We start from the raw sequence: 8,253 nt of genomic DNA on the forward strand, positions 1-8,253 counted from the left end.
CTCGCGTAGGCGAAACCTACATTATTCGATACTAGTCTTGATGAGTGTTAAAACTTGGAAAGCTTAAACTTAATATTTATTTTGAGGGAATTGCAATTTTTTTGATCTCACCGGCTTGTTTATCATATAAACCGTCTCTCACATGCATCAACATACATTCACATGCATCAACATACATACATACATAATGAAACAGTTATGGCCCCTAGCGCAATTGTTCTCCCAAGCCAATGAGAGAACCTAAGCTAACCTACAACGATCTAAGCTTCTCCAAGCAAGATCTTCAAGGTTGTCCTCCTTTGGCACTGACTTCTTTGCTTTCTTCATATCATTACATTACATGAAAGAAACTCGTTTTACATACGAGGGAGTGAGATGAGAAAAGAAGTTACATTTGAGAGATTAAGAGAGAGGCACGACACGCAGGTCGTATTTTAAAAACCCAAAACAAAACAAAGGAAAACTAAGGCCATAACCGATCACCACAAGACAATAATAAACACTTTATTATTATTATTATTAATTCCTTTAATTAATTAAAATCAAATTAAATTTCGACGACCGATCATCACATTTTAATGAACAATTCATTTAAAATCGATGTCGCTTTTCGTATCAACACTTGACACTTTTAAAGCACTGAGTTAGCCGAACGGGTGAAAATTTCCTTGCGTTAACCGGTTAACCATATGCGTTAACCGGTTAACACTGTTTGAAATCTGAAAAAAAAAGTTTTCTGTCTTGCGTTAACCGGTTAACCAAATGTGTTAACCGGTTAACACTGTTTGAAAATGTCTTGGAAAACTGTTTTTCGCCTTGCGTTAACCGGTTAACCATATGCGTTAACCGGTTAACACTGTTAAAAACTCAAAAAAAATTATTTCGCATTGCGTTAACCGATTAACCATATGCGTTAACCGGTTAACACTGTTCCAAAAAGTGTTTAGAAAGCACAACTCTTGTGCAGTCAAACCCCAATCGCATAACTCTCTGACAACATAACCCTTGTGCCGTCACTAACCCTGATGCACCAATTTCAGACCGTCAAACATATCTCGATTGTTAATTCAGTATGATTGATCAACACGTCATTGCTTCACCATACTAATGTCGGATCAAGAAGCAAATGACCATTAATCGCTCAAAGGAAAATAATCATCGAGGGTTTGAATGAACGAAACGAGAACACTATATCATATATAATGTATTTTGCATCAGGATTCATATATCACATATATGTAACTTGATCGATCTCAATTTAACCTTTGATTCATTCTGTCTTTAATCATATTATTACAGAACAAAAACAGATATCAAATTCATGGTTTCGTAAGTGGCTCTGATACCACTGTTGGAGAATTGTCATCCAAGGCGCAGCGGAATTTAAAAATTTCTCCATTTAGTGATCCTTACGAATGGGCATGATCAGTGATAGAATCGTTACCTCTTGTGGCGATTCAAACCTTTGGTGCAAATCTCTGATAATGATCAAAACCTTTGATACAAATCCGCGGGACGATCACGAACGTTGAACGATGACAACGTCTCTACTCAGTCCACACGAACAAATTCCTTCAATCGCAGTGCTAGCTGTTATGAATGAAGGCTTTGAGTGAGAGAAAGAGGGAAACAAAATTCCAAGTCTCTACTTGAATTTCTGTCTGAGTGGATTGGAGTGATAATGCTTCTACCCAAGGGGTTCTATTTATAGAACCACTTGTGTGGGCTTCAAGCTAAAAAGCCCACTTAAGTGTATTTTGGCCCATATCTTATAATATGCCCAAAATCACATAAGTATTTGGTACCTTACCATATTTCGTCTCCCACTTAAGTGCACCGTACCTTACGGTGTTCCTTAGTTACTCTATCTCTCATCAATCCGTCCTTTGTGTGTGACCCTATAGGTTTTCGCGGCGTTGGCAATTATATTAAATCACGCATTTAACATAATAAACAGTGAGCGGTATCTAGCAACACATCACTGCTACCCAAGCCACGAAAATGTCATGTGATCTGACAAAACCTCCTGTGATAATAATTATGTGTATAATTACCCCTTTGTCCTTATGTCTATATTGAACACAAGGTATAGACCGTGTCACCCTTGTCCAGATCAATATTGGGCCCATAGACATTTATCCTGTTACGCAGGATTGGCAAATTCCATCTAGGACACTCATGTCCCTCAGCATGCTTCGTGGAGTACCCATCAACTGTCTTTATGGTTATCCAGTTACGGACAACGTTAGATCAGCAACAAAGCACTCGACTCTACATCTAGGATCCATAGTGGTTTCAGGTCGAAGAGTGGTATACACTATTATCACCATGAGAATAACTTATGACACTTTGCATAACTTTCTATATAGTATTCTCATAGCGAGTAAATCCGGTATAAATATTACTCCTAATATTCATACCTATGTTTAAGACTTGATAACTCTTTATCCATGATCCATGAGATGTGATCATCAGTCTACAAACATAATAGTCTTAATGCTTTAATGTTATCCCACTTCACATTAAAGCTCGACTACGGATACTTTAAGAATAGTGCCCTTATGTTTAATGTGTTCTCATGATTAAGTCACACTTAATACATTAAACGGACTATCTATTCTAGGGACTTTATTAATCAACCATAATAAAGAAAATGCCTTTTATTATTAATAAATAATTCAATACAAGTACCAAAAGTATTGGCCTCTAGGGCTTACACCAACACCATATGCATCAGAATGCACTACTCATAAAGCCTGTTTTGCTCTTGGAGCCCCTTCTGATGCAAATGGAAATCTAGGTTGCTTACCTTTCATGTATATATAACATAACTTCTTAGGAATTACAATCTTAGGAATTCCATGTACTAGCTTCTTAGAAATCAGATGCCCTAAGCTTCTGAAGTTCATATACTCCAATCTCTTGTGCCATAACTCACAGTCATATTTAGTACCTTCTGCACTAAGGCATTTAGTTTCAATTATTTCCACATTCACCTTGAATGTTTTGTTGCTTCCCTATTCTGACTGTATAATTAGCTTCTGAACAGATTCATACAACTTCAAGAGAGTGTCCTTCATATTAATTGAGAAAATTTTCTCAATTAGCCGAGCTACACTCATTAGATTACTCTTCATGCCAGGAACATACCAAACATCATTGATCTGAACAATTTTGTCATTCTTCACTCCGACCTTGACATTTCCCATTCCTTCAGCATTCAAATACTTATTATCAACACATCTGATTTTTGTCCTCTTTCTAGAGTCAAAATTAGTCAACCATTATTTGTTTCCAGTTAGATGATTTAAGCAGTCAGTCTCTATATACCATAAGTCTACCAAATATCCACCATCAGATTCAGAAGCCATCTATGACACATGTCCATCATCAAAATCTCCTCTGTCTATATTTGCTTATTCTGATTTCCTTTCATTGTTTGACCAACAGTCAGTAGCAAAATGACCAAACTTCTTACAACATTAGCATTGAACCTTCTTCTTGTCAAACTTTTCATTTCCCTTATGGTGTTTCTTATCATCAGAGTTTGGTACTTCTGACTTCTAATAACCACCACCGTGTCTCTTCTTGACTTGTAACTGTCTGCTTCTGATTTTTCTTACTAGAAGATGGTTATAGAGCCTGCTCTACCTCTCTTTCATAGTTTTTCTCAGTTAGACGCAACTCATGTGCCTCTAGCCTACTTTACAACTCTTAAATTCTCATGGTACTTAGGTCCTTAGAATATTCAATTGCTTTAGTAATGTAATCAAATTGAGGAGTAAGTAATCTCAATACCTTCTCAATAATTACTTGTTCAAAGAGAGTCTCTCCATAATATTTCATCTCACTTTTTATCATAATCAATCTGAATATGTAATCTGGTACCTTCTCATTATTCTTCATGTTGAAATTCTCATACTGCTTACGTAGAGGCATAAACTTCACCTTCTTCACTGAAGCATCACCTTCATAGCAATGTACCATTATGTCTCACACACCCTTCATTGTTGTTGAATCAACGATCTTCTCAAACACATTCACATATACACACTGATGGATATATAACATAGCTTTTTGGTTCTTTTTCATCAACAACTGCATAACTGTCATTGACAAGAACAAGAACATCTTGAGCGCCAAATAACATACCCATCTGAATCATTCATCGTTCCAATTTTTTCCATCAAATACTGGAAGCTTCGTATTCAAGCTACCATTTCAACCATTCATCTTTATTCTTATGCAAGAATTTACTCATATCTCACCAAACACCTGTGTTTCTCAATCCCTCAAAATCAAGAAATGTTATTCTTTCAGAACCAAAAATCAAACACACATGCCTAATGTTCACTCGTGTTTCCCGTGGATCTAAACTGGAGCTCTAGATATCAATTATTGGTGCACAAGAAGGAAGAAGATGAAGATGAAAGACAAAAAGTAAATTTGTAACTAACTTTCTTTCACAACAGAAACAATTACAATGTAATGATTATATTCCAAATGAAATCCAAGTTCAGTATTGTCGTACCCCAAAATTTCCCCCTCCCCCTTTTCCATATTATCCAACCTATGACTTGAGATTTATCTGCATTCGTTCATTATGCATCATGCATTCATCTTAACACAATCTCATAGATTCAAAGCTTATGCTTAATTAAAACAAGGGGTTTGCCTGAGTATCGGAGTCTTGCTCATAAAATGGATTGTAAAACCCTAATTGCATGCTCTCTTAGATCTTGATTCATGGAAGTTCACTTCATGACATTCATTTATGTAATCAAAATCCTAGTTCTTTACTTTGGGTGTTCATTCTGCTTTGGGAGGTCATGAAGCCTTAATTTCATCTAGGTTTGATTGACTTGGATCATAAGGCTTGCAACTCTAGTTTCTCTTGGTTCATATCATTGGTGATCTTTGGTTGTTTGTCTGCTCAACCATGTCCATATAGTCTGGTTTATGGATTGACTAGAGACCATAGTTAGAGGTGTTGACCTTTGCTAACCACATTAATTTTGTGCTCAACCCTAATTCATACATTGACCCTTGTGATTTGATTCATCACTTGATTTTGGTTTAGTACATATTGAATTCAATTTGACTTTAGTAAAGATACCTCACTTTTATGAAACATGGGTTCAAAAATCAACTTTTATTACAATTTTATTTCATTTGTATTTCAATTTATATCTCCACAAACACATGTACAAAAGTGGATAGTTTTGTTAATGTTGCCCAAAGTCAACATGATCTAGTAATCCTAATTCTATCTTTCTTCGTCCATCCTCTTCATGCCATGACTTACCTACAGGGATAAAGAACCGTGTTAACACTTTGAATCCAATTTCAACATAATTTTGGAAAACCATTCAAACTAGACATTTAAATCCAATTCAATTGACTTTCAAGTCCAATTTCAAAACCATTTGAATTTAACTTGTAAACCATTTGGAATTGACATTTCAAAACCATTTCAAGCTAAATCTATTTTCAAATTCTTAATAACATTCCATTTAAATCCATTAACTTTTATTAACATATATTAAATTTCAATTAATATTTAGATCCATATTTTTATTAACTTTCAAAAAAGCAATCTTCAACACCAATTCCATATTAACTTTCACATCCAATCTTCAAAACCATTTTTTTTTCACATTTAAATTAACCTCCCAAATACATTCAAACATTTTCCAATATGATTCATACACATTTTCATAATTTCCACATAAAATAATTAATTCAATCTTATTCCATAACACAATCCACATTTTACACAATTAATACATAACTATTACATACACAACATATCCCAATTTCACTTCAATTCCACACAGTCCAATGTCATAACCAATACCAACATATTCCTAAATTCTAACTGCAGCCCAGTGAATCTCATGACAGAAAAACTCCAAGCCAGTTCAACCAGCTACCTGCATTCTGACCAAAAGACCTCACTATAGAAAACAAATTAACTGGACTAGTACCCCGCCTGCATCAGGACTCGACTAATTTCTTGCAGAATTGTGACAGAATATTAGTTGCAACAAGTTATAACAGATAATAGTTGCAATTTCAGATTAACTTCAAGTTAACATTCAGTCCACTAACTGACTTTTCAAACTCTAACTCCACTAACTGAAATGCAAACCACAACCTCATTTCACATCTGAATAACTAACTAGTTTGCCGAAATTCTGACCTAGTCGTGTTGCCTTTGGTTCGTGGATGAGAAGGAGGCTTCAATGGAACATGTTATTGTTGTTGATCTCGTTTTGTCATGGTGTATGGGCCCAGGGCCACAAGCCCAAACGGGTTATGCTCCCTACACCCTAGTTTGCTACACCACCCCTTTGCTTCTCCCTTAGATCAGTCCTTGGACTTTTGGTACAAAGCCCAAGTTGGTTGCTCAATGCACCCTGCCAACCTCATTACACCTCATCCCTTAATCTCAATTAATTAGTATTTTAATATTAATTAATCTCAAGTAATTCTTTATTATTTGTTTTTTATAATATAATTATGGTTAGTTATTAGGTTAATTGGTTATTTGTGACTTAATTGGTTAATGGTGATTTACGTAATTAATTTATAATTATTAGAAATAATTGTGATTGATCGATTTAATAGAAATCATTAGAAATTTCAGGTTAATCAAACGTAGCCTAATTTTTTCTCATATATCCATGTGTTATTTTTAAATTGATTAGTTGATTTTAATTAATTCTAAATAATCTTTTTTTTACTTCATTTAATCAATTTTTGACATACTGACCATTTTGCCCTTAGGACTTAGAAATCCTGATTTTTGCATGATCCCCTAGCTTAGGTTTACTTAGAACCATTTGATTCAATTAATTGATTAATCATTAGATTGTTGTACATAACCTAGCTAATTTCTCTGAATCCCACTGATTTAGTGTTGACCAAAGGTCACTTTGGTCAACCAAGTCCTTTGTATTATGTTGTAATCCTCCAAGCCTATTTAAGTGATAAAAAAACCCTTGATCACTTGATAGAGCAAGTCCATTGTGCTCAAGCTATATTGAATATGCTGAATCTTAGGAGCTTAAGACCTCAAGGTTCAAATACAAGATCAAGACTTCAAGTCAACATCAACCAAGCATAACTAGCAAAGTGGGCTACTTCTCAAGCACTACAAATGTATCAACACTTGACGATCATAATTCAGATTGTGTGACACGAGCCTTAAGAAATAGAGAATGAATGAGAGTGGAGATTTCCATTAACTCATTCTGAATATCTTTGGGTATGGGACGCTTGGCCCGGTTGCTCATCGTATTCACCTTTATTCATAGACTTTAGTATAATTTGAACTACATGATTGTCGAGTCTTCTTCTACAACAAGTAACACTACATCAATAAGATCAACACTCGGGATCTCCTGTCAGCAACTTGTTAATTCTGATTCGAGTTGCACGCTATGAGCCTTAAGAAACAAAGAATGATGAGAGTGGATAATTTCTATCCTTGTCTAGGATATCCTTGGGTACGAGACGCATGACCTAGTTGCTCAAGGTATTCGCCTTTGTTCATAGACTTTATTGCAATTTGAATCATGCAATTGATAAGTCTTCTTCAAGCAAACATCAATCATTCAACACCTCAATAGTCAAGCATCATTGCACATCAATCCTCCTTCAGTACCAGACTCTCCTCCTGAACGTTCATACATTTCTTAGGATCATTATCTTGGGGTCACATACCCATTTCTCAATCATTTGCTTCATGCATTGCCTATCAGTTCGGACTATGGCATGCTTTATTCCTTGCCTTCAAGGTGCATACCTTGACAACTTCCTTCAACCCATGAAGTTCAAACCCTGGCTTTATTATTTTCCTATGAGGTACAAACCTTGGCATCTCACCCATGCACTTTGGACTATGACATATTTATCCTCTGCCTATAAGGTACAAACCTTGACATTCGACACATAGAGTACAGACTTTAGCTTTGTTTATTTTCTACAAGGTGCAAACCTTGGCAACTTCTTTCAGCCTATGGAGTACAAACTTTGGCTTTGTTCCCTACCTACAAGATATAAATCTTGGCATCCTTTCCCTATTGAGTTTATACTATGGCCACCTTTATTTTGTCTATACAATACATACTTTGACATATTATCCTGCCTTAATAGTTCAGACTTTTGCATTCACTCATCCAGCCCATTGAGTTCATACTCTGGCTACCTCTTTCAGTGTCTTATAGTTTGGACTTAGGCATCATACTT

This window comes from Lathyrus oleraceus, chromosome 2 (assembly GCF_024323335.1).
Source record: "Lathyrus oleraceus cultivar Zhongwan6 chromosome 2, CAAS_Psat_ZW6_1.0, whole genome shotgun sequence".
Lineage (NCBI taxonomy): Eukaryota > Viridiplantae > Streptophyta > Magnoliopsida > Fabales > Fabaceae > Lathyrus > Lathyrus oleraceus.